At 44.6% G+C, this 27,189-nt stretch overlaps 1 long non-coding RNA gene and 1 pseudogene across 2 annotated transcripts; both read left to right on the forward strand.

The window, feature by feature from the left end:
- The first annotated feature begins 6,927 nt into the window (after positions 1-6,927).
- LOC118997511 (60S ribosomal protein L29-like) lies at positions 6,928-7,403 on the forward strand (annotated as a pseudogene).
- A 243-nt stretch (positions 7,404-7,646) lies between these two features.
- Positions 7,647-22,628, forward strand: LOC118997595 (uncharacterized). Of its 2 annotated transcripts, none has more exons than XR_005068692.1 (3): positions 7,647-7,817; positions 8,689-8,884; positions 22,040-22,628. It is a non-coding gene; the product is annotated as an uncharacterized LOC118997595 (long non-coding RNA). The 2 variants fall into 2 exon arrangements; XR_005068691.1 differs by lacking the exon at positions 22,040-22,628 and adding an exon at positions 8,965-15,158.
- The last annotated feature ends 4,561 nt before the right edge of the window (positions 22,629-27,189 follow it).

Below are 27,189 nucleotides of genomic sequence, written 5' to 3' on the forward strand. Positions count from 1 at the left end.
GCCTTCAGTTGGAAGACTCAATGGCTGAGTGTTAGGATCATCCTAAGCTTGTTCACTTATAAGTCAGGTGGTTGCTAATGGCTGTTGCCTGGGAGGTCTCAGTTCCTTTTCATGTGGGCCTTTCCATATGGTTTCTCTATGTTGGTGAGTTTGGGCTTCCTCTCAGCATGGTGGCTGGGTTCCTAAGGGGGAGGTAGAGGTGCACCTGGAGAGAGAGAGCTGAGCAGAATCTGTGTTGTCATTTTTCATATTCCTGGAAGTCATGTAGCGTTGCTTCTCTACAACATTTTATTCATTAAGGTGGTCATAAAATCCTGCCAAGTTCAAGCTGGTGGTTGGGAGCAAGACTGCATATTGAGGAGGAATGGCAAAGTTCTAGAAGAATGAATGGGACTGGAAATATTGCTGTGGCCATTTTTGGAAAAGCCAAGCTACCATACTTTGCTTTTATTCTGATCTTTAAATCTGACTTGAACATTAGTTATCATGTATTTGATGCCCATGTGCCAAGTACTTTATGTCCATTAAATCTAACTTTGAGCTCAACTCTGCAAAGTAAATTGTGTTCCTTTTACTGACGAGGAAATTGAGGCCTAGAGAACTTAACTAACCCAAAGACACAGAGCTAGTAATGGTACAGTCGAGTTGCAAGGCCAAGCCTGGCTGACTGCGGATCCCATACACTTTCTCACAGTTCCTATATGATTCCCAGTGGGGATGACTCATTTCTTTAATGAAAGGAAAGTTTGGCAGGGCAGGGCCTGACTGGTGGAGATGGGGTAAAGGGAAGTTCAGACGTTTGGATTAATGGCAATTTCCATGAAGGTGTTTGTTCTAATAATTTCCACCTTCCAGAATCCACACATCCTCAGAGCCCATCAAATCAAGCCAGTGTAATTTAACCCTCCCAGGTTTTCAAACAGCTGCAACACATTTACTATGACTCTCCAGCATGTATAAAATATTATGCAAAGACCAGAAGATGGTATAATGTTGATGAGCAATGAAATCCACCCTCCTTCATGTAGGCTGAGGAGCAACCCTGGCAAGACTTTCCTGGGATGACCAAAGCATTCATCTTCTAAACCAAGATATTTTTGAGAGCGAAGAGGTGAGGGCTGTGCCAGAAATGGTCTATATTTGACCTGGAGGATAGTTACCCAGGTATGTGCCTATGTAAAAAGGCATCATGCTGTGCTCTCAAGGTGTGGACCAATGTGGTTATACCTCAACTGCAATGTCAATGGGGTTGCAAAATGATGGTAGTTATGCCAGCTAACAGAGTTGCAACTGGGGCGAACTGGGACATTAGCCATTACCAACTCTAGCATTACCAACTAGTGAACTAGTCACTCTAGCCATTACCAACTCCCAAGACAGCCTCACCAGGAATAAACAAGCTGGCATTTGTGTTCAAAGTGGATTGATTTCAAAGTCAAAATCCTGTAAAGTTGCATCTTTGGATATTCCTTCATAGTAAATGCACACTCTCACACAAGTTACACTCACATACACTCAACTTCATACACACAACTTACATTCACACAATTTACATGCACGCTCATATTCACATCCAAATTACACTCACATTCACATTCATACTCATACAACTTACACTCACACACACGCAGAACTACACATCCAACTTACACTCATGCACTCACACTCACACTGAGACAACCTATATGCATACACACCTTTGCTCACATGCATACCAATGTGCACTTATATACTCACATTATATAAACCACACACATACACAACTACATTTTTGCTCACACACTCATATATTCACATCCACACTCACATATTCATACTTACACTTATGCTTACACTCACATGACTTACACTCACACACACATTTACCACCCCCCCAAACATTGAGACACTCTCTCTCTCACACACACACACACACACACACACACACACACTCTATCTCAGTTTTCTGGGGAGGACGTAGCTGGAATTAGAATAGGACACATTAGAACTGGTTTCCTCTAACTTCACTGCATGGGTTGCTCAGGGTTCTTATCATTGCTGCATTATTTCTTTTGTGCTTATTTGTGCTTTTCTTCAAAAGATCCTCAGGGCTTTTGCCACAAAATAAAAATTGTGAAATTGTAGTACACATATGCATATTGCACATAAAATTCACATGAACACAACAGAGATTCTAGCCAAGGGCGATAACATTAAAAACAAAATGACAATCAGTCCAAAGATACCATGTTTATGATTTGAAGTTGGTGGTTTTGATCTCATGGACTGAGTGTTTCATAAACTGAAAACTCCTCAAGCTTTGGCCTACATATCAGATGCAGGCAGCTGGAGGCCTTAGGGACACAGCCTACCTGGGACCTTTTGTGTCACTTTGTTCTCACAGAGGCAGCTGCCCTTGTGGTGTTTTGGCTTGAATTCAGGATTCCAGGCTGAATTCTGGAGTCCTAGCTGAGCTAGGCAGAGTGTGGGCTGGAGAAATGCCCCGGGGAGTTTGCACTGAAGTGGACGTGAGGTAGTTACGTAACAAAACGTGGGGAAAAAACCTCAGGGTAGCTGCAGGGTGAGGAGAGGGTGGCACTGTAAATACATCGACTAAACTGCCTGCGCTGATGATGGCTCAGGAGAGGCCTTTTGGGGCCGCTCATATCTGTTGCCACCCAATAAACAGGGCAGGCTTTACAATCGCCTTGCACGCCTGCAAGGCAGATAGAGACTACCCACAGCGGAGACGCAGACTGTGGAGCAGCCCAGCCAGTACAAGGCCATTCCCAGTAAACTACGGAGCAGACCTTCCACAGCCCACTTGGGAAGGAGGGCCAACTCCCTTAATGATCCAACAGCAAAGGTGGGGTTAAAGCTATGAACACAACTCATTAAGCTCTACCTTTAGGTCAGAACCAGAGCAATTGAAGTTGGAGAGAATGCAAACCCTGTACAATGTCAGTGAAAAAGCGAAAATATACAGGGCACTTTTATTCAAGAAAGTGCATTACACACATGGAGGGGAGGATTGCAGAACCAACTGATAAAAGAAGCACAAAGACTGGACCAGGACACAAACATCCTTGCCCACTGTCCAATGAGGAGTCCGCCAATTCATACCAGAATTCTGGCAAATTCATACCAGAACATGGTATAGAAATTGCTTCTCATTTGCATTTTTCTTTTCCCGACTTTGTCTTTCTGTCTCTCTTTTTATCATTTGAGATAGGGTTAACATGTCTCTGTAGGCCCTAAACAGAAATGCTTGGGCCTTGTTCATTAATCAGGGAAGTCAGAAAGCCAAGACTTTGCATCTAACTACCCACCAGCCTGACAGTCACTGGGGCCAGTTGCCTACTCGATTACATCATCCTCCCATTGCCTTTGCTGACTGACTGTCTTAAGAAGGTGGAGTTGGAACTGTTTTTGGAGTCTATTTGCCTAATGAACTGGTTGGTCTTAAGACGGGTGGACACAGCAGTCCTTTAAGAAGGAACAAGCCTCCCATTTTCTCTGTCAAAAGGGCTCCCCAAGACTTAAAGAGTCTAAGCTCCCAAACACCAGTGTTGTTTTCTTTCCATACACATGTACTGCTCATTACCAGGGTATAAGTAGATCCTAAGACCCACAGTCTCAAAAGGACAAAACTACCATTGCCTTTCCCCTCTCCTCTCCTAGGGTCAAAGCCCCTACGGTCTCCCTCTCTCTCTTTTTCTCTCCTTTATTTTAGGGTTTTGGGACAGTTGGCTTAGGCCAAGATCCCTTTTCTGTTGGGAACTGCTCTGCCTGGTTTCAGGAATTGCAACCATTTAAGGCTGAGTGTGCGGCCTCTGGAATGCGAGCCACTGAGGAGACAAGGCTTGTCTCTGGCAGCAGATGCTGTCCCTGCTTCATCTCCCTGCCCCCAAAGCATGGTCGGAAGTCAGTGACGGGTAAGACCCCCTGGGGGGCAACCTAAGCCAGACTCAATCACTTGGGAGGCCATCATGAAAGGACTGGGCTGTGAGAAGGAGGGAGTGATAGACCTTCAACCCCCCTGGCTGTTCTGACATAGCCCAGTCCCCACGTCCTCTGGGAGAAGCGCTTCCTGGCTCTAATCCACTTAAGCCTGAATACCTGTGACTGGGTAGACCGTGGAACCTTTCAGCAGCTAGCGCAGGGCTCGAATAATCTGGCAAGATAAAGAATTCTTAACAAACCTGTGAGATCTGCTCTGCTCAGAATGCTTAGTTAAATGTTTTTATTTTCCCATAGTTTTATAGCCTTTTAGTTGATAGACCTTGATTTAAGGACAAGCCCTATGGTTTTTTGTATACTATCTGCTGTTTACTGTCTATGCATGATTAATAAGCTTGTCCCTGAATGCCTGCGCAAAAAACAAACAAACAAACAAACAAACAAAAACCAATAAAAGCCTGTCTAGGCAAAAGGTATGTGGCATTCTCCCCTAGAGAGAGTGTCCTGCCACTCTCCACAGGATGTTTCCTCCACAGGACTCGGTAGTCTGTGTCAATTTGTCTTAATCATCCATAACTATGTGGACACTGCTGGTCAGCGCACGCATCCCTTTTCCAAACATAAAGGTTGGAATTTTAGGAGGCGGAGTGCTGGTGATGATGATATGATGACCTGTGTAATGGATGGAGGTGGTGATGATCAGTGGTGTGGTAGTGCTGGTGGTGGTGTGATGGTTGGGAGAGTGTGCGGTATCCTGGCGGCGGCGGTGGTGGTAGGCTGTGGGATGGGAGTGGAGGTGCTGATGGTGGTGGAGGTGGCGGTGATTACAGTTGGTGGTAGAAATGGGACTATGGGTAGTGGTGATGGCTAGTGTTGAGGTGGGTCGTGGTTGGTGGTGGTGACACACCATCAGTCCCTTTTCTTCCAGGGGACCCCTGGAATTCCTATATAAATAATTCAAATCTTCCTCGGACCTCTGCATGCCACAGGGGCAGTAGTTTCCCTAGTCAAACAGAAGGTGTTTTTCCCCCATGGGAGGAGCATTCCTGGCTTACACCCCCATAGCAAGAAGTGGCCCTGAAGACTTGCTCAGCTGTGACTCGATAGCTTCTTTTACTGAAGAACAGGGGGGAAAAAATCCCTGGCAGGCCACCCACTACCCATTTTTAGTTAACCACAAGTTTTAGTTAACTCAATATATAGTTGCTAAAATAAATTATGTGTCGTTCCCATCCTGTCTTATAGGTTCAGACATTTCTCATTAGAGTGGTACTTGTCCTAATACAGTGAGTGAACCTCTTCAGATATTAAAGATAGGAGATCAGAACAGGATGGACCTAATGAGCACTTATGCAGTAAGGCGGCTGGTGCCTTGAGTGGCAAGCAGTTCTTCCCCAACCTCCCTCCACACTTCCAGGTTGAACCTGTATAGAGGCCACCTTTCCTGAATCTTTTGCTGTAATTCCTACCCACTGATTGCCTATGTGTCAGACACTGTGGGAGGGGCTTCCAATAAATGATCTCAATGTGGTTCTTAACAATAATGGTGTAAGGAAGGTAGTACTATCCTTGTTGTAAAGATGAGGACACTGTGGCTCAGAGAGGAGCAGTAACTTGTCTGAGGTCACACAGCTGAGAAGTGGGCAAGGCACTACACTCACTTCCATGCCTCGCCTCACCTCACTGTTGCCATTCACTCCATCATAGGATGAAACAACCCAGCCAGGGTGCTTGGAGCAATAGTGGATTTTTTTTTTCTGCCTATAGCTCAGCATGCAAGCAGGGGCCCATTGTAAAAGACAGAAAGACAAGGAGCTATGTCTTTCTGCCAGTATTTTTACAAGCTTTCAATGTCTAGTCAAAGCAACATTGAATTTCTGATGAGAAAAAGAAAAAAAGATACTTCTGTGACTTGAAATCAAGTCATTTAGGAATTGCTCCCAATAAAAAGATTCTCTTCCTTTTGCTCAGAAGTGACCTTTCAGAATAATAAATGGAAAGGCTGATTTGGAGGGAATCTATGTTTTCTTATTAATTCCTTTTTAAAATAAATATTTAAAGAGCTTTCTGTTTGGAACAGGTTTTGCGAAAAGAACTTCCTTTCGTAACAAAGCCACAGGTCTTCCTTGGGGAGCTGAGGAAAGGAGGCATCTGCCAAGACTGATGGTCTGCAGCCAGGTCACCTTGAAGCAAAGACTGATGGGTAGGTAGAGTGAGACAGACACTGGGACAGTTTTAGGAAGCTGGGGGACTCAGCTCTGTTTTTCCCACTCCCATCTCAGCAGCCATTTGGGTTTGGGTCATACATCAAGAGAGGGAAACAGGGAAGGCCATAGCCCCTTTGGGGTAAAAATAAGTATTAGACAGCTTGACCCCATGGAAAACCTGAAGAGAGTTGCAATGACCGAAGGAAGGGAAGGAGGGGAGGGAGCTTGGAAGAGAAATAGTGGGGGAGGGAATGAAAGAAAACAGTTCTTGCAGATGCCGCCAGGGGGTCTGGTATCAGTGATGATACCCTTCCTTCAAGCCCCATAGTCCAGGCTGCCAGACTGAGATGGAGATCACAGACAGAGGTCAAGGGGTTGCCTCCAACTGCCCTTGCCCTTGGTTTTTGGTACTATGAACAAGTTGTAGCTCTTAGTCCTCTCCTGCCAAATGTCCAGGAATCTATGACAGCTTTGGGCTAAACCAAAGCCTGCATCTTGGCATTTTCTGGCAGCTGTGTTTGCAAAAGGGATTGAGGAAGAGGAAAATGGAAAGGCGGTGCAGGGAGGGATTGGGTCTGAGACGCATGGCCACAAAGGACAGGAGCCTTGGAGGTTTCCTGCAGGGTCTCCTTGGGTCTCTGTGACCTGTGAGCCTTCACTTTCTCTTTATTCCTCTGCAAGGAGAGGAAGCAGCATGGGGGTAGAGTTAGCGGGCCTATTCAAGAAAGTGAGGACACTTTCAGTCCCAGGAGCTTCGGGAGCTGCAGGCTTCAGTGCAGATATGGCCAAGTTCAAGAATCACACTATGCACGAACAGTCCCCAAAGTGGCTCAGAAACTGCATCAAGAAACCCCAACCACAAAAATACAAATCTCTTAAGGGGGTAGATCCCAAGTTCCCAAGGAACATGTCTTTTGCCAAGAAGCACAACATAAAGAGCCTGAAGAAGACGCAGGTTAACAACCAAGGCCATGAGCGCATATACCGAGGCCATCAAGGCTCACATGAAGCCCAAGCAGGCCAAGCTCAAGATCCAAAAGGGCAGCAGCCAGACACAAATTCAGTTGACTTGCCTACATGGCTCACCCCAAGATTGGGAGATGTGCTTATGTGGGTCTCAGGTTCCGCTGGCTGAAGTCCAAGGCCATGGTTCAAACCAAGCCCCAGGCCACGACTGCAGCTCCATCTCAGGCTCAGGCTCCCAAATGTGCCCAGGCCCCCACGAAAGCTCCACAGTCAAGGCCTCTGCTATTGTGAGGATGGAAGGACTGACTTGAACCCCTGGGCTGCTGTCTCCCTGGAGCTGCTGTCCTCCTGTGCTGTTTGTACAAATAAACCTGAGGCAAGACCTGTACAAATAAAAGAAAACTTGAAAAGAAAAATAGAGAAGCTGTGCCAGCCTGGGAGGAGCCTGCAGGTCCTTAAGGGCAGAGAAGGGGTGGGGCTGTTTCTTCCTTAACCACTCTGTTGTAGCAACAGGCAGAACGGTCTCCAGGCCCTTGGCTTTCCCTAAAGGCCTGTGGTAAGCCTTTCCCACTGTGTCAGTGGAAAGCCGCCACACTAATGGTTTTGTTTTGCCAGAGATTTCACAGCATGGCCTTGCTTGGGCTGGGAAGGAAAAAGTGAGCTGGACCTGACTTGATAATAGGCACCAGAGGCACCGGAATGAAGGTATCCACAAATATGGGAGAAAAAGATATGGAGCACATTTCACCAGCCACCAAAAAAGGGGGAAGACGGGTATCCTTAGGTCATTTTACTATCACCTTTTCCTATTTGACTACATTCAGAAAAGTACTCTACCCTGTGGAATCTCCATCCGTTCCTCAGCCCTGAACTTACTCTTTCATTTATGTATTCAACAATTTTTGATGAAGTACTTCCTGTGTGCTGAGGAATTGCTGGATGCCAGGAATACTATTAATCATAAAATGTAACATTTACTGGGTACATAATTACCTCCACTCTACAGATGGGAAAACTGAGGAACAGAGAGGGGTTATAGTAGTGAATGTGGTAAATCTGTTCCCTGCCCTCAGGGAGCTTATATTCAGTAGGAGAGATGGGCTTCAAACAAATAATCACATAATTACTTAATTATAAGTGTGATGGATGTTATAGAAGACATGGAAGTCTGTCTTTGGAGAAAAGATGTGAAAAGAGACCAGAGGATCTCTTGAAGAAGACAGGGGCTGGGCCACGTCTGGCATGAGGCAGGAGAGGCACTCAGGGCTTGACGTTCAAGGACACACTCTCAGGAACTCCAGGAGCCTCTCTTACTCCCTAGTCTTGGCCTTGCCCAGGACAGGATGCAGTGAGATCAGGGTGGTTCATCTGGTACATAGGTGGGTGTAAGTGAATGGCTTTGAGGTTGTCCTTGGATTTAGAGAGAAGGAGCAGTAAAGTGCAGTGGTAACGACTTTGAGAAGTTGCTACTAGCTGCGAGCAGACGTACTTCATCCACTTTCTTAAAAAAATACATTTATTTATTTATTTATTTACTTACTTACTTACTTATTTATTTGTTCTGTGGCTTCTGAAGCTTGGAGGCTCACGCTGTCGGGAGCAGCATAAGGAATAAGCAGGGAGTGTTGGATCCGCAACTGTGTTGGAGTTGCCTCATTTGGGGCATGACTCTCTCTCAATAGCCATCGAAGATGTCAGCCTGGTCGGGCCACGCTGCAACCAGAGTGTTGTTGGGGCTCCGGAGAATGATCTGGTGGGAACAGTCTGGTCAGGTGAGTCATAGCCAAGCCCCACTATTCCCTGATCAAGTTCCCACTCAAGTTCATTTTTCCAAAACATTTTTCTCTAACAGGAAGAAGAAGAAGAAGAAGCTATTGGAGGAATTTTACAGTCAGAATCCCAAACAAATTTTCACGATTTTATGATTCTTCCCCTTTGTCTCTAGAACTGATACGTTTATCTTGAGGCAGGGATCCTTTTCTTTCAGGAGTTCTGGCCTGCAGGATGCATGTTGGAAGTTCCAGGGAGCAGCTGGTATGCTAAGGCAGACAGCTTTGTGTGGGACTATGAACCCTTGCCGACTAACATAAAGATCATGCATGGGAAAGAAACGAGGTAGTCATAGAAACCCCCAAATGTGGTAGATACATAAGAATCCAAAAAACTGGGCCCATAAGGAGCCATCAGGCTCAGAATACCCCCTGAGAGTCATCTACACTAGCTCATGATTGAGCATTTACAGGAAGGATTACACAGAAATGAGTGCAGTAGGCAGGATCCTGGATTGAATGTCTTGGAGGGGCATTTTCTGAGTCCACAAGTTTTAAAATGTCATTAATTAGAGTGACCCCAGTGAGTGATTATGCCTGGCAGTCAGGAGTACACATGCGTGTCTGTGTGCACACCCACACCCACACACACTTGTCAAAGCCTGCTAAATCTGTGACTCATTTAGCTTGAGCTCTTGGTCTAATCATAGGTTGACTTGAGGATGAAAATGCAAACAGGGAGCTGGAGTAAGATGCCACAATTTCAGGTCCGATAACCTTTAATACGACCGCAAACTTAGAGTTCATGCGCAGAAGAAGGAGACAGGATCTGAGTGGAGGGCCACCAGCTGTGATAATCTCTCCCTAGTCTTTAGTGCCTTACAGTTTACAAAGCCCTTCCATCCATATAACCCCCACAGCACCCCAGTGAAGTAGACAATTCCATGTCCTCTTTCTGCCAGAGGAAACTGAAATGCCAGGAGATTAAATTTCTGCAGATCCAGGGCAATATCTGAGGTCTTTAGCTCTTCCTACCTCTTCACTCTCAATAACGATAAAGTCAAGTACACTCAGTTCTTTAATGAAAGTAACCAAACTTTGCACCTGGAAAAAAACTCTGTAAAAGAGTGTTGGACAAATTAATGAACTTCACATAGGCTATTTACATAAATGCCATTAGCAGCTCTGGGAGAGTCTTGTTTATTGCTAGGAAGCATGTAGACAACAGACTGTGGATCTGAGTTGAATGGACACTATATATGATATTCATTTTCTAGAACCTTCTAAGAAAGGGTTAATTGTCGATTACTCAAAGGAACCAACTTAAACCAGCAGAAACAGCTAAGCCATAAAATTAAGTGGCTGTTTTTGCCAACCATGCCCTCACCACCCTTCAGATGAACTTGTGTTTTTCTCCCCAGAGGAGCCAATTTGTTCAGACTTACACATAATTCTTGGGGGTGGATGGCATGTTAGTGCCTCGTCACAGCATGTCCGCCACTAGGGGCGTATTTCCAGAGGCTCTGGCTGTCCATTTGGCTCCCCAAGTCAGTTCAACCTCCAGCTGCACAGATCTTGCCACGGGCCATCCTGAACCCTGACCCATCTTGAATAAAGGCATATCTTGCTGTGGGTTGGAAGTAATTTATATTAAAAGCTGCCCTATGGGGAAAACACTAGCAGTCCTCCCAGAAAAAAAAAAGACATCTTTTATACATTTGTGCCCTCATTCTCAGGGAGCATTCAGAGCCTCCACTTTTCTTGCTTAATTTTATCTCATTCTGGCCCCAGGGAGTGGCACACACCACATCTATGTTCAAGCCAGAGGGAGTGGGAAGGGGAGAAAAGGAACTGGGAAGGGCTAAGCAGATGGTCGCAGACAACTGGGGTTGGGTTTGGGGGAACTGGCACGGAGACCAAGGTCTGAGGCTGAAGCCCATTACCTTGAGAGAAGAAACCCAGAGAGAAAAGTGGGTGAGTTGCTCTTAGATTCTGAGGACTCACACCAAGCCTAGACAGTGGGTAGCAAGGCTCTGCATGAGCTCACCTGGAAATACTTGGGAAGATGTGACATCCTGGTCCTCACGGTTGGGTGACTCAGTGTGGGTGGGTATTGGCCCTACTTCCCATGGGTGAGTGGGGCTGGGGAAAGGCAGGGGCTGAGAAATCCAGAGGGGTGAGACAACCATCTCCCTTCTCTAGGAGTGCATGGCATTGTTGTCAGAGCAGACTCCTCCCGGCCTGACTTTTCTGGAGTCGAGAGAGGGGCTGTCTTCCCAGGGTGGGGAGCACATAGCAGCCTCGGTGAATGACGCAGGAGACAGGAGGGAGGCCAGTTCTGTGATACAGGTGGGACAGGGCATCGAGCAAGACAATCCTCTCCAGCAATTGCCATGCCGTGTCAGTAATTCTGGGACAGGACACATGTAACATGGAACTGGAGAAAGGCAGGGCACCCAGAGGGGCCATACAAAATTAAAGTCTCCTGGAGTATAGAGAGCCACATGGCCCCAGATTATCATGGTAACTGGTTCGGTATGGGGAGCATCTCAGAAGAGCAACATCCAGGTCTTTAGCCAGCTCAGGTCAACTAGGAGCTCCTTCTCGCAAAGTAGTTTGGAGCCCAGCAGCTCATAACTCCGCCCTCACCCTCTGCTCTGCTCAGGCTGGAGACCACAGAGCACCTTGAACCTTCTGCCTTTTGGCCTGCCTCCACCTCCACCTAGAGCAGCCACCCTCCATCTTCATCTCCAACGTGGTCCATTTTACAAGGCTTAGCTTAACCCCTGTGTTCTTTTATTAAGCTTTCTGCCTCAGTTTCACACCTGTAATATGTGAGTCAAGATTCCTATGTACCTCATAGGGTCCCTGGGAGGAAAAAAATGAGACAAAGTGTGTGAAAATGATCATTAAACACTAAAGGACTATGACAATATGAGAAAGTTCCATTGTATTAGTAGTCATTGTAATTACTACTACAGTATATTCTAGGTACTATGTAATGAATAATCAACTTTGTATATTATTTTATAACAAGGTTTCACTTGCATTAACCTACCTTTCCAGCCAGATCACGAACTCATCAAGGGCAGGGACTCTTTCTTTTGTCAGTAAAGATTATTGCTTCCAGCAATATATTGCTGAGTACAAGGTAAATACCAAGCTGGCTGGTGGACTGATTTCTTCCTTCCATAAGAATAGCCTACTTCCAAGATAAGAGAGAGAACAGGAGTTCGGGAAATACCCAACAATGTTATTCAGAGGGCTGACTTTCTTTCCTAACCATGTAACACGGTTAACTGGATTAGCCCTGATCACTGCAAGTAAGGATCCTAATTTGGAATCCAGCATGATGGCTTGGTTCCAGAAGGAATTATCCCAAGAGGAGAAGGTGGAACTAAATGATCTTTTATGATCCAGCCTCGGAAGTCATGTAGCATCTCTTCTGCCACATGTACTGGGTCCAGGTAGTCATGAAGTTCTACCTTGGTCCAAAGGAAGGAACATAGACCCAACCCACTTCTTGATGGGGGTGGAGTGGTGACAAGGTTCTAGAAAAGTGTCTGGCAAACTTTCTGTTCAAGGGCCACCTAGTCAATATTTTAGATTTGCATGCCATATAGTCTGTTGCAACTGTTCGATTCTGCCATAGACAAAATGGGCATGACTGTGTCCCAATAAACCTTTCATTATAAAAACAGGCAGATAGTCTGAAGGCCATAGTGTGCCAACCCCTGTTCTAGAAGAACACATGCAATAGGGACGCTGCAGCTCTTTTTGAAAGGTAGAGTCTGCCACGGTTCACTCTCTGCCTAGAGGGGAGAACGTTCCTTCCTCTGAACACCATGGGTACTGGGAAAATCCTCCGGGTGGGTCAGAGATCAGGCTGGCTTACAGAACCTTGGGGAACTTCAGTGACTTTTTGACCCTTTACTGTGCCAAGGAGGCATCACGGGGCCAGCTGGAAGCTTCTTTAAGCCAAAGAAACCCTCTCCCATCTCATTTCCCACTCTCTTCCCAACACCATGCCAACATATAGCATAGGCCATTATCGGGTGAGACAGAAAGAGCCTATGCTACCTTTATTCCCAGTTTGGGATCTGGGTCTTTGGGGGTGCCCAGTAGCCTGTTCTCCTCTGTGGGACTCCTGGAGTCCTGTGGCTCCCACCTATCAGCCAAGAGCCCCGGATCTGGAATTTGCTCAATATCTCGGCACTGACAAGATTTCTTGGGTCCTCCCCTGAGTGCAGAATCAGATCAGAAAGGTCAAGGTGAGATGTTTAAAGGCTAGGAAGCAATGCCAGGCTTTACCATCTTGTCAAAGAATGCCAGGTACTAGTCACTGGTCATTTTGTCTAATCTAGAAATGAAAAGGGACAGAGGGTGGCCAACCCAGGAGCCTCTGGGACTCTGCCCGTCACCCCAGGTGGGTGGCTGTTTCTTTCTGAGGAACACCGAGTGCTCCCTCCTGGGGACCCCTCGGGCAGTCACCTCCCAGAGCTAAAGCCCAGTTCTGATCCATTGTCTCAGTTAAGCCAAGAAAGGAAATTTCCTAATCTGCCCTCCCTCCATCTGTCTCAAATGCTGCTTTAATTCTATTTTCTGTATTTCCCATCCTTCTGGTCTCTTTGATCTTAACACACACACACACACACGCACACACACATTCAATGTTTTCACACATCTCTTACACAGAACGACTAGAATCAGAGGCCTTGAGACTGCTGCTAAACTCATACTAACAGGCAAGTCTCGATGTTGAGTGTTTTACTGGGAAACACAGACCACAGTCTGTGAGGAGTAGGCGGGTTGGAGGCCTCAGGTTGGCCAAGTCCTGGTTCCTGAGCCCTGCTGACCACTGGCCCACTCTTGGGTGACGGAGCTGGGGTCCTGGAGAAACTCTGACCACTCTGTTTTGAGATGGGCCTCTGGGGAAGGAACTGGGGAGCTGCTTCTCTCTACAAACTGCCCTAGGGTTTATCTGTGCCCGTTTTCCTTCCACAGAAGTTTCTGTGACAAACTGACTTCCTTATTTGACTAAACACCTTTTTCTCCTACATATGTTTATACTGGAAAATATATACAGAGTGGAAAAGACCAGGCAGTTTCTTCCCATGTGAGTGTGTGCATGATGGGTCCAGGAAGGGCGAAGACGAAACTCAGCTTTCTTTTCACGTGGGCTCTTGGCACCGGATTTTATAGGTGCTGGGATCTAGATCTTGAATAAAAATCTATAGCAAGCCAAACACCTATGGAATATGCCTTCCATAGTAATGGCCCCACCCACCCTCTCTCCAGGGTCTGGTTTCCCCTTCTCTAGATTTCACTCCTAGATGGCAGTGACTTGTTGAAACATTTTGGCTCAGGCCTGACGAGCAGGCGCTGATGTTGGGCTGGCAGAAAAAGCGGCCTCATCTTGGAGCAGGACGGATGCACCTGGCACAATGTGGGGGAAGGTCAGAATGGCGACTCCTCCCCTCCCCTCCCTGCCCTCCCAGGACGCCGCATGCTGTGGCCTGGCGCAGTGGGAGGCCCAGTCACGTGGGGAGCCAAAGTGTTTAATTACTGAAGGATCACTGACATTAGCTAATCACAATGACTAGGCCGCATTGGCAGAGGAAGGTCCCAAAGGCATCCTGCCGTGCCAGGCATCAACCCTTTACTTGCTGTATTAGTCAGGGAGACAAAACCAGTAAGAATCTCTCTCTCTACTTTCCATCTCCCCATTTCTCTCTCTATAAAACCAATAAAACCAATATGCCTTGTAGACAAAAATTTGACAACTGTGTAGCAGCATAAAAAGTGTCTGACATGGTGCTAAAAAAAAAAAAAAGACAGAGCCTGAAATGATAATAGCATGCTGATGTTCTTTGGGTTTCTGAACATACCAGCCTTGTCCCTGTCCTTCAGCCTGTGCACTTGCTGTCCCTTCTCCCCTGGACTTTCCTCCCCCGGGTCTTTGTCTCAACGCCCCGTCTCATTACTCAAGTCTGAGCCTACATGCAGTGTCCCCCAGAGAGATCTCCTGCCACGCCACCACAGAAGCTCATTCCGGCCTAGCCACTCTTTCTCTTACCGCACTGTTTCATTTTTTATTCACAGCTCTTATCAATGTGTGAAATTATCTTTAGAAATTTACCTGTGTACCTGCTCACTGTCCATCTCCTTCTCTCTAGAACATAAACTCTATGAGAGAAGGGACTTTGTGTGTCTTGTGTGTGACCTATTCTCAGCGCATAGAGTGGTTCACGGCACAGAACACGTGCTCAGTAAACATTTGCTGAGTAAAAGGATCAAGTTCTCACCCCACCCTGATGTTAAGTGGACTTCCCAGGGCACTCAGCCTGCAGGCCTCCCTCTGTCTTCTAGACAGCACAGAGAGGTCTGGAGACATACAGTCCATGCAGAGGCAGAGCGATGTCACTGAAGCCAAATTTTATCTCTGGGCAAACACAGTCTTTGAGTCTTAGTCATTGCGGTTGGAGGCAAGCGGAGTCATCTATTCCACCCAAGAAGAAATGTCAGAGGGAAATTGTTCATACAACATTCATGAAGAACGGATACCAAGAGTCGAGTTTCGGTAGCTATGGCTTCACAATGATTATTTAATGTGTTGGATGAAGTTGGATAAATCTGAGCCTATCTAGACAAGGTGTTCCTTCGGTTGTCTGGCTTTGGATTAGACATGGACGGCTGAGCCACCTGGAGAGGTTTCGGGCTCGGTGCCAAGGGTCTGGTCTCTGCTGCCAAGTGCCTCATCGCTCTGTCATCTCTGCTCCATGGGCTGGATGTCTGTCCTCTGGAAGTTTTGTGGGAGAAATTGGACTCTGACTTGGTTTTTGTTTTCTCACAAAACCATCTAAGGAACTGAGCTGGGGTAAAGGATAAAGCACCAGACTTCTGAAGTGAAGTTTTAACCACAGACTGTGAGACGTCTCTCAGACTGTGAGTCCTGAGGCTGTTTGCTGATGACTTGGCCACAAGCATCCCCATCTCATGCCCCAGGCAGGTGAGAGATGGTGCTTCCTCTCCACAGAGGCAGAGGATTTGGTGGGCAAATTGAGGTTACGATGTTTGCAACAGTAGCCCCTGCCTCTGTTTGGAGTTACTTGTGAGATAAGAAGTCACTAGCAATTAAGACTTTCAGGGTATCTTCCCTTAAAGAACTCAAGATTCTTAGCAGAATTGGATAAATGTTGAGGTTTGATCTTGACGGAACCTTAGAGACTGACGATTTGAAGATGACTTAACTTTCTACAGAGAACAGATCCACTAATTTTTGGAGATGGGCCTGGACGCGGGGAGTGAAAGGGAGAGATTTGAACCCCAAAGCTCTGTCACTGTGGAGGGCGCCTTCCAAAAGAGGGACCTTGATCCTCCATGCTGAAGAAACGCACTCAAGACAGTCTGAGTCCAAAAGAGGAAAATTGAAATAAGGATGAATTTTATCATTCTCTTAGAAAGCCTACTGACATTAGCACACATTCATCTCTCTGTTTCTATATTTATTTAAAACTTTTTAAATTAAATTTTATGTGCTTAAGCTTTTTATTGAAGTATAATATACAACAGAAGAGTGTATATATGTTAAGCATACAGCTTGATGACTTTTAAAAAATAAACACACCTATGTAACCAGCACCAGGTCAAGAAACAGAATCACTGCCAACATCTCAGAAGCCCCGCTCACCTGCTTTTCCACTCACTATGCCACAAGCCTCGCTGCTCTCCTGATCATACACCTAGAGTCATTAAAGGCCGCCATTAAGTAGATGTTGGACATTCAAAGTCATCTCATCCTACTTTTACTTATATTTATTGTGTTCACTATTAATTATATTTACTATTAGACTTTCTTCTGATGACAAGTAATAAAACTCAACTGGTATCTCACTCACTGCTCAAGTTCTGCTGAATTAATGAGTCTGTCCCTTTCTATGAGTAATAATAATGGATAAGCCTTCCACAGTATTACAACATAACAAGTATTGTTTTGATTACTTACCTAAATCGACTCATTTAATCTTCACAACAGCCTGATGTATTGTTTTTATTATCATCCCCATTTTATAGCCATGATCTTCCATTGTGCCTTAGTTGTTGCTGCCACTCACACTATATTGTCAAGTCCATTTCCTTTTCTACACCACATTTCACATCATGTTCTTTCTCTTCAAACCTCCAGTTCTACCCCTCTACCTTTATCTTAGCTGATGACTTTGTTCCCAACTTGATCAATCAGAGAAGAGTTTCTGTGAGCTCACACCATGATACCTATTTACCCACCTGCCAGCATCTGCCTTCCTGCACAATAATGTAGATGGATTGTCTGTGCTCCTCTAGAAAGAAATATCTATCCAAAAGAACCTATTCACCCCAATGTTCATAGCAGCACAATTTATGATAGCCAAGAGTTGGAAGCAACCTAGGTGTTCATCAGTAAATGAATGGATCCCCAAAACTATGGTATTTACACAACGGAATCCTATGCAGCAGAAAGAAAGAAGGAGCTCCTACCCTTTGCAACAGCAGGTTGGATCTGGAGAGCATTATGCTGAGCGAAATAATCCAGGTGGTGAAAGACAAACACCATATGATCTTACCTTTAACAGGAACCTAAACAATAAAACAAATGAACAAGCAAAATATAACCAAAGACACCGAAATAGAGAACAGGCTGACAGTGACCAGAGGGCAGGGAATTTCAGGGGAAAAGGGGAAGGGTTTACAGGAACAAGTATAAAGGACACATGGGCAAAAATGAGGGGGGGTGGAAATGGGAGGGAGGAGGGAATGTATGGATGAGTGGGCTGGGATGGGAGTAAAAGACATAAAACTGTACTTGAACAACAATTAAAATATTTTTTTTAAAAGAAAGAAATATCTCTGTTTGTGTAGGAATTCCCATTTTCCTTTAGTTAAGGACTTCCCCCCAACCCTTGGTCTCTCCTCTATATTATTAAATTTTCACTATCTTATGGTTCATTCCCATTCATACAAATATTGTCTCCTTAAAAAATTATTTTAATTATATTCCCTTTGCTTCTCTTTCCAGCAAAATGTGAAAGATTTTCTAAACTCATAGTACCTTATTTCTCTCTACCCGTTTGCTCTTAAACCAGTCCAACCAGGATTTTGCCCCAACCACTGAACTAAACCTGTGCCTATCACAGACACCTCCATGTTGCTAACTTCAATTCTTATTCTCAGTCCTCTGTCTCGCATCAGCAACACTGGGTGCAGCTGACAATACCTCCTCCTGGGTATCCTTCCTGTACTTGGATTCCAGACCACTGTGCTCTTCTGGTTTTCTTTCCATCTCTCTGTTTTCTCCTTTTTATGCTCCTTTGCTGGTTCAAACTTCCAATTTCTATCTACCCTTTTAGCACTGGGGTGCTTTAGTGATCCATCTTGATTCTTTCCTTTCTCTACATTCATTCTTTTGGTGATCTCCCCCAGCCTCGTGGCTATAAACACCACCTATGTGCCTGTGACTCACACATTTATATGCCTAGATGAGATCTCTTTCTGAAACTCGAGACGTGAACACAAATGCCTTCTCAACACCTACACTTGGATATCTAGCAGACGTCTTAACATGTGTGAAACTGATTTTCTGAGGCCCTGGCAGTAATGAAGGGTCATAGTTGTGACTCTGAGGAGAACTGCTGTGGTGACAATGCTGCCACCACATTGAGAATGGCAGGGTACAAGATGAATGAGTCAGTGTTCTTGAAGACATTGCCGGGCAAGTCTGGTAACTGACCTGTGGCTGTTCCGGTTCTGGACTTCTTCTTGTATGAAATCATAACTTATTTTTTGAAGATTTTATGTATTTATTTGTTTATTTAGAGAGAGGGGAAGGGAAGGAGAAAGAAAGGAAAAGAAATATCCATGTGCGATTGCCTCTCAAGAGGACTGGGGACATGGCCTGCAACCCAGGCATGTGCCCTGATTGGAAATCAAACTGGCAACCCCTTGGTTCACAGGCCTGTGCTCAATCCACTGACCTACACCAGTCAGGGCCATAATTTATTTTTTGAGTTGGGTTTTCTGTTACCTGTGGTCCAATCAGCCCAAAAATTAATTACATAGCCCAAATGTGGGGCAGTTTAGCGGAGATCTCATTTTTCCTGATTGTCTTTCTTCATTTGTTCCCCGTGAAGAGACTAGACACCATGCAAGAACCTTATGATGGGAACATTTAAACAACTTATCTGTAGGAGGAAACCTGAAATTCCCTTTAGGGGTACCTTTTTCTTATGGGAAGAAGATACCCTTTCCTTTATTTCCTTCAGTAAAAAAATGTTGCCAGTTAATGTGATGAGTTTATGCCAAGGGTTTGGCTAGGATAGTGGGTGTGTAATGAGGCTGGCATCATTCTTGGCTGGGAGCTTCACATATGAATAAGTATTTATTCTAAACTCAATTTTCAAATATTCCTCATCCCTAGAATGATTGAGCCAAGTTCTAAGTATCAAAATTAAGGACTTAATCAAAATTAAGTCCTGAGAATGGGAGCCAGCAATATGATTTAGGAGTATAGAATAGCCACTAGCTTCAGAAAAAGACATTGCTAGGGGACTACAATATGAAAAGTAGTCCAAGACAGCATGAGGGTTTAGAGAACATGAACTCAACACCTAGTCACTTGTCTAATTTCTCTAGAAGCAGTTTGGCAATGTGTATCAAAATCCTTAATAGTACTTATACCTTTTAACTCAGTAATTTTACTTGATTGGAATTAAGAACAAGGAAATAATCATAATGAAGGTACATAACATCATACCCACCCCCAACTTCTTTTGTTCCACTCCTCTGGGATGCTCATCTAGAACCATTCTCAGTGAATTTGATAGCACTCAGTAGGAAAGAAGCTGAAGACAAAAGGTGAGAGGGCCTTAGAAATTAATAGGAATTATACGTTTGAGTTTACATGCTGTTGTCTTGGGGAAAAATGATTGCTTGTTGTGGTGAAGAGTGCATCTCATTAGGTAAATTGGAGGAAGCTGGCTGAAGGTTGTGTCACTGGAAAGGCCTAATTGGACTGTGACTATTTTATTCCACCAAGTCACATGACCAGAACCCTTCCACATAACTTCTGAGTCTGTGACCCCTGGGCATAGCAAACCTCCACTAACATCTGTCCAAATATGTGGCACTGGGTTTTACAAGACACAGGAAGAGACTGAAGGCTAGGAGGTGGAGTGTGGGTGGGCACAAGAGAAATGACATCCTTGTTTTCCAAGCAGCCTCCTCAGTCACACCATTTTATGACTCCATGGCCTTGAATAACATGGCCATGGCCTCCAGTTTGGCCTCTGTATATCTTTCTCACAGCTTAACTGGAACATTTATGGGTCCAAACAGGTTCCCACTTCACCCTCTCAACTTTCTCTCAACTTCTGGGAACATGTGAGGAGTTCTTACTACTTTATGTAGGTGTGCACAGAACATTAAACCTTTCTGCAAGCTTTAAGGTCTGGAGTTTTAAGTCCTCTTCCTTGATGTCCCTTTCTATCTCCTGCCTGGGATTCCCACTGGTAGAATAACACAATGTTAGAGATTGGCATTGACTGAGATGAGTGTTGAAGTAAAAAAAAAAAGGAAAGTAGAAACATCTGGGAGGTCCAGAAACTTTGGTTCAGGACATAGAAGGAATGAAAAAAAGGACTCATTGACTCCAGTTAATAAAGAGAAACTCCTAATGTATCAGGAGAGGCACCTTTCCCATTAGTTCTACACAGAGGAGGTGTGTAGAAGACACTGGGAGTCTGCACACTGGATAGAGCTTCCAAACGCACCCCTGTGGCCAGTATTCTCTAGACTCCCATGTGGTAAATGAGCGGACGTGAGAGTCGCCACAAAGCTATGCTGGTCAGGACTGTAAACCCGTCTCTCAAAGACCTCGGGGTTCTGCTGGGAATGGGAAAACTACCAAGTGATAGGATTCCTCCTTTCCCTGCCCCGGCCAACTCCTCCGTTCACCACAGAATCCACAGTTTGGTGTATATCTTCAGAATTTTCTCCCTAGAAGTTTCTATCTTGTTAATTTGACTCATAATGTTTTCTGCAGGATTGTCAGTGAGTCCCCCCCCCACCCAAATAGAGTTTGAAGGAAAGTATGTAGAGTTGCAATAACTTGCCTGTAGACTTTAGAGACAAAGTCATGAAAAGACAAGACTCTCAGACAAGAACTGGTACAAATTAATGTATGTGAAGGAAAGTGGCTTTTTCAGAAAACTTCAGAAGGATATAGGATACAGCCTCATCAATTTATAGACTTGCAGAGTTGGAAAGAACAAAGAACGTGAAAGTGCCTGAGTACTATCTGGCACATCATAAGTACTCAGCAAATGCTAGCATTTGCCTTGTCTCTTCTAGCCTGGAATGAATCTGAGGTGTAAATCGTTTTGGACTTCTCTGCTGGAATCCACTTACAGTGAACATAAATATATTTCTCTGTGGTTTCCTCTTATCGCACTTCTATTCTCGGATACTTTACAGAATAAACCTTAACTCTCTCTTTCTCTTTTTTTACCATGACATACTTTAAAACATTTAAAGGCAGCCATGTTGCTTCCTAACAGTTACTTTAATAAAAAAACTTCCTGAGGTCCTCCTCAACGATTCTGCTCATGACCTGCTCTTGAGACCCCCATGATTCCATTCACTCTCTCTGAGTATACTTACGTTTGTCTTTGTCTGTCCTGAGAGAGGACCGTGAATTGGCCCCTATGGTGGGGCTGGGGATTATAAAACAGCACAGACAAAACAGTGCTATGACATTTTCTCATTGTTATCTATGCAAGCAGGCATAAAATTTGTTTCACTTTCTCTTTTCACATATTATATCACTATGATAACTCACACTATCTTGCTATTTATGAACATCTTCACAGATTTTGAAGCCATTTTTTCCAGTCTATAAGTGGAAATTGCTAACTGCTCACTGAAAACTATTTTTCTCTCCTTCCATATTACTGCACTATATGGCTAGAGTGTACACTTCCCAGCCTTTTTTGCAACTAGGTGTGGTCACCTGACTACATTCTTGCCAGTTGAATGAAAATGGAAAAGATGCACCCAACATCCAAGTTTTAGCCTTTATGTACTGCCTACGTGCTTCTGCATTCATTTTTTTTTCTCTCCACAAAGCTGGATCCAGAACAAGCCTGTGACCAGGCTCCAAGAATGCAGATGAGGATTGCACTCTAGGGGTTGGTGGAACAGTAAGATGAAGGAGACTGAGCCCCTGACTGATCAGTGGAGCAGAAAATGGGCCAACCAGGACCTTCAACATTGAGATTTGTATTAGTCAGCCATTGGCGTAATTACATTGCCAAGCAAATAACCTCAAAACGTCAGTGGCTTGCAATAAAAATGTTTATTCTTATGACCATGGGTCTGCTGGTCAGCTGCGGTTTGGCTGATGTAGTCTGGGTGCTACTCCAGATTCCACACCCACGTCTCTTACCACTTGTCTCTTACCAGGGGCTACTGAGGGCATAGTCTCCTCAGCAGATTATTGGCATAAAAGAGGGTAAGCAGAGACCTGTGATGTCCATGAGTGCATAGTTTAGAGTATTTATTTTATTTTCTGTAGCCCTCTAGTACCTTATTACTTGCCACTGTTCCTTAAAAATTCTCAATGATGGTCTAGCAGTCTCATTTCTCCCAGGAGTTTGGGACATATCTTCCAGAACATAGCTCATTTTAGAGTCTGCAGGAGATCTATAACTTCTTAACTAATTTATATCTTAATCTTTTAGCATCTCAACTCCAAAATCAGAGGAGAGGATATGATTGGGTCAATCCAGTGAATGGCTTGATTTCCCCTAGGTCAGGTGTTCACTCTGGTCCAATCATTTATGCCCAAAGAGACAAGATCTTGAAATAAANACTTGCCACTGTTCCTTAAAAATTCTCAATGATGGTCTAGCAGTCTCATTTCTCCCAGGAGTTTGGGACATATCTTCCAGAACATAGCTCATTTTAGAGTCTGCAGGAGATCTATAACTTCTTAACTAATTTATATCTTAATCTTTTAGCATCTCAACTCCAAAATCAGAGGAGAGGATATGATTGGGTCAGTCCAGTGAATGGCTTGATTTTCCCTAGGTCAGGTGTTCACTCTGGTCCAATCATTTATGCCCAAGGAGACAGGATCTTGAAATAAAAACATGACAACCTAAACTCATTTCTTTGGCAGGGTCTGTGGATAAGAGGCAATTTCAAACAAATAGACAAGGCTAGATATGCCCCTAATCACACTGAATTTGGGGGACTGCTAGGTCATAGACAAGGTATTGTGTCATGCATTCTTACGTAAGCACTGATACCTGGGGAGACTCAGCTTGCACTGCTGCCCCGACCTCTAGGGGCAGATTGTTACTGGTGGCCGCCAATGAACCACACCTCCTAGTGTTTACACCCTTGAGTACTCCCCTCCTCACTGACTCTGGACTTGACTGTGGGACTTGTTTTGGCCATTGAGACATTTGCAAAGTGATGACAAAGAAGCTTCATAAAGGAATTCACACTGGGGCCTGTTCTGTTGAAATGTTATTTCTTGGAAGCAACTTCCATGCTATAAAGAAGCTTGTGCTAAACTACTGGATGGCAAGAGGTCTTGAAGGATGAGAGGTTATCTTGGATGTCCGACCAAGCCTATCTTGGATGAACAGAGCCCATGGATGGTCTCAGCCATACCACGTGGAGCAGAAGAACCACTCAAATGATACCAGTCAGTCTACAGAATCATAAAAAATAATAACCTGCTATTGTTTTGAGTGACTATTTTGGAGTGGTTATAAGGCTGCAAAAGATACCTGAAATGTGTCCCATATGTAAAATGTCCTTGGCTACAAAACTAAACTGGAAAATCAAACGTCTGGCCCAAGATCCTTGGAGAAAATTTTCTGGCACTGAGAATGTAGCCAAAGGGCCATGGAAATGAAATCTGAAGATGTCTTTGATCTCTCTTGTTCTCCTGAAAAATTGGGTGATTCTTCTGTTCCATATGGTATGGAAGTCATTCATGGGCTCTATTCAGCTGGGAGCTTAGATGGGTCTTGGACATCCAAGATAACCTCTCATCTTCTAAGACCTTTTGCTATTCAGAATAATTTACCAGCAAAAAATCCTGAAAAGAAAACAAATCCTTGAGTCATGAGGAATAAAGAATGCTCCACTAACTGGCCAGATAAGACCAGGCTTTCGCACAGTGCCCACGTTCTTCTCTCACTTGTGTCCTCCTCAATAAATACATCAACTTTAAGGCAAGGCCATGGATTTATTTATTTACTTACTTTGGTCTTCGGAGATACCAAGAAAGAAAACCCTCTTCCAATGCTTCCTGTTCTGTTGCCCAGTCTTCTGTGATGTGGCCCAATGTATGACGGGTTGTATGTCCTGGTTAATGCCAGAGAAAGATATTCAGAAACATAAAAATAACCATTTTTGAGGCCATTAAAATAGTAATGGTTATGATATCTCAAGAGTGTTTTTGGTTTGTCCCTGGCTGAAGGTATGTGACTCCCTTGTGTCCCCACTTGTTCATTGATTGATTCTGTGACACTAATTCAGGATTAATGGTTCTGAGTATTGTTAAATGCACCAAGATATTTATGTTCCAAAGCACCAAGACCAGCATTGACAATCTCTTCTCTTACAACACATGTAACTGAACAAGCTCTGAACTTTGTTCAGAAGGAAGTTTCCCTTCATTCACTTAAGAAATATTTTCTTGTGTGGATATCTATCAGGAATCAGTGTTGTGGCCTGGTAGACACCTTGTTTGAGGCTAGGCAGCTAGCCTGCATCTTCCCCTTTAGAAGAGCAAACCAGGCAACTATTTTTTGAGAGGAAGTTTATTTCTTTCTTTAGCCTGATGAGGTTTCTTTCCTTCCCCAAGCCAAGAGTGAGCCCATGATTCATGCCAGGCCAATTAAGTGTTCTCACTCTGGATTTTAAATCAAAATAGACTAATAAAGAGACTAAAAACAAGTGGGCATTTGGGCATCACACACCCCAACCAGGCTATTTCAGTAGAACATTTCCTGCCACTTTAGGGAGCTTTCTACTTTTTAGAGCTGCCTTGTTCCTGCTTGTTTCCAAGCCCGGTGTTCTGGCCTATTAACTCCAGTTGTCCTTCCCACAAACTCCCTTTTCCTTAGATTAACCAAACCAATTTCTGTCACTTTCATTCAAAACACCCAACTGATTTAAGGAATGAACAAGATACTCACTTCAGAAACTATCAATTTGGTCAGGAAGAAGTACACTAAACAGAAAAAAAAATATGTGTTACAAATAGTTGTAAAAAAATGAACAGGGTGCTATAAAAGAGAATAATAGGATGCTGTCATTGAGATGATGGGGCCATCGAAGGCCACAGCTGATTAGCAGGGCAAGAGAGACAAGGAATAAAGAGAACGGAGCTTTCTGGCGGAGGACCAAGAACAAAGGCCCTGACTGAGCAAGGAGATGGTTGCATTCCAGGAAGGAGTGGAGCCTGGTGTCTTTGGGAGGGTTCGTCTGAGCTGAGGCTGGAGGGCAGGGTGTGGGCCCTATCACGCACAGTCTGGTGGGTTATAGAGAGACCTTAAATTTGATTCCAAGACAGTACAAAAGAAAACCCATTGGAACATTTTAAGTCTGTGAGTAACATGATCTAATTAGATTTTAAAGCGATTTTGCTGTCTGCTGTATAAAGAGTTGGCTCAGAAGACAAGAGGTAGGGAATTATTAAATGACCTGGGAAGGTGCTGTTAGGCTAGATGGTAACAAAAGAGATGGAGAGAAGCAAAGTCCCTTTAGGAATAATAGCACTCTTTATATGCTGAACTTCCTGCTCCTGACTGCGACTGCCTGTGGGCGAGGACGGAAGCCTTTTTCTACACCCCCTGCAGTAGGTAGCTAGGCTGTGCTTCTGTAGAATTCCACAATTTACAAAGTTCTTCTTGGTCCAACTCTCACTGGATCCATGCAGCAACCCTCAGAGGCTGTTGAAAATGAACTAAGGCCTGGAGGGAGAGAGTAAGTGGAAGAGGCACGCGGTTGATAACAACCAAACCAGGGCTTGGATCTTATTTCACCCCGTCATCGCTTGCTGCCCCTAGCTCAGTGTTTAACCTATAAATTGTAGAATCCCCAGAACTGTTTGCAGACCCGAAAATGAACTGAGACCTTCCAATGCGTTCGTGGCCATTTTTGGTCCATCTGTAGCTGGGCTCTGTAAAATGGTCTTAGAACTTCATTTGCACCCATCACCGTCACTGGCCCCATGCCTACATCCTACATACGTAAGCACCGTCAGGCTCTGCCCAGCACATGCCGAGCTCTGTGTGACCAAGTCATTCACCCCTCTCACCTTTTACCTCTTTCTGCCTGGATCTCCTTCAACGTTGATTGAGTCATTTCTGTCATCTTCCCCTGGAATGCCTACTTCCCTTTGCCTGGATTAGTGTTTGGGTAGGCAGCATCAGAATCTCTCAGCAACTTGTTAGAAATGTAAATTCTAGCCCCATAGTTTCTCATTGGATGAGAAACCATGGGGTAGGCCCAGTCATTTGTGCTTCAGTAGGCCTGCCAGGTGATTTTTTTTGCATGCCAAAGTTTGAGAATCACTAGCCCAAATCTTTCCAGGACCAGCCCCTGAAAGCAACAGCTGAGCTAGAGAGGGACGTGTTTTCTATAAACCCAAGTAGGGGCTAAAGTCACTGATGGGTCTTACCCAAGCTCTGGGCCCACATGGGTGAAAGGTAGTGACAGCTCCAAGCTAAAAAACCCAATGAAGCTCTGAGGGGTCTTTGTGGGACCATTTTTCTGCTGATTTTGAACCCATTTCTTCTGTGGACTACACCAGATCTTCAAGGAGGAGGCCTGGAAGAGGGTACAGAAGGGAAGCTGTCCAGTCCTTCTTCTCTTTGCCCTTTGTATTCATACCTCTATTCACCAAACATTTACTGAGCACCCATAACGTACCTGCATCTGTGACAGGCTCAGAGAACACTGATTAGAGTCTTCCTGGAGATGGGGATCAATCAGGTAGATAAATGATTACAGGTAACACTGAGAAGTAGCCTGGCAGAGGTGTGTATTAGTCAGCTAGGGCTGCTGTAACAAAATATCACAAAATGGATGGCCTAAACAATAGAAATTTATTTTCTCACAGTTCAGAAGTCTGAGATCAAGATGTCAGCAGGATCAGTTTTTCCCGGGGCCTCTCCCTTTGGCTTGCAGATGACTACTTACCTGTTGTCTCCTTCACATGGACTTTTGTCTGTGCACGTGCATCCCTAGTA

The sequence above is a fragment of the Sturnira hondurensis genome, unplaced genomic scaffold (assembly GCF_014824575.4).
Source record: "Sturnira hondurensis isolate 20B ecotype Veracruz unplaced genomic scaffold, ASM1482457v3 Scaffold0013299, whole genome shotgun sequence".
Taxonomy (NCBI): Eukaryota; Metazoa; Chordata; class Mammalia; order Chiroptera; family Phyllostomidae; genus Sturnira; species Sturnira hondurensis.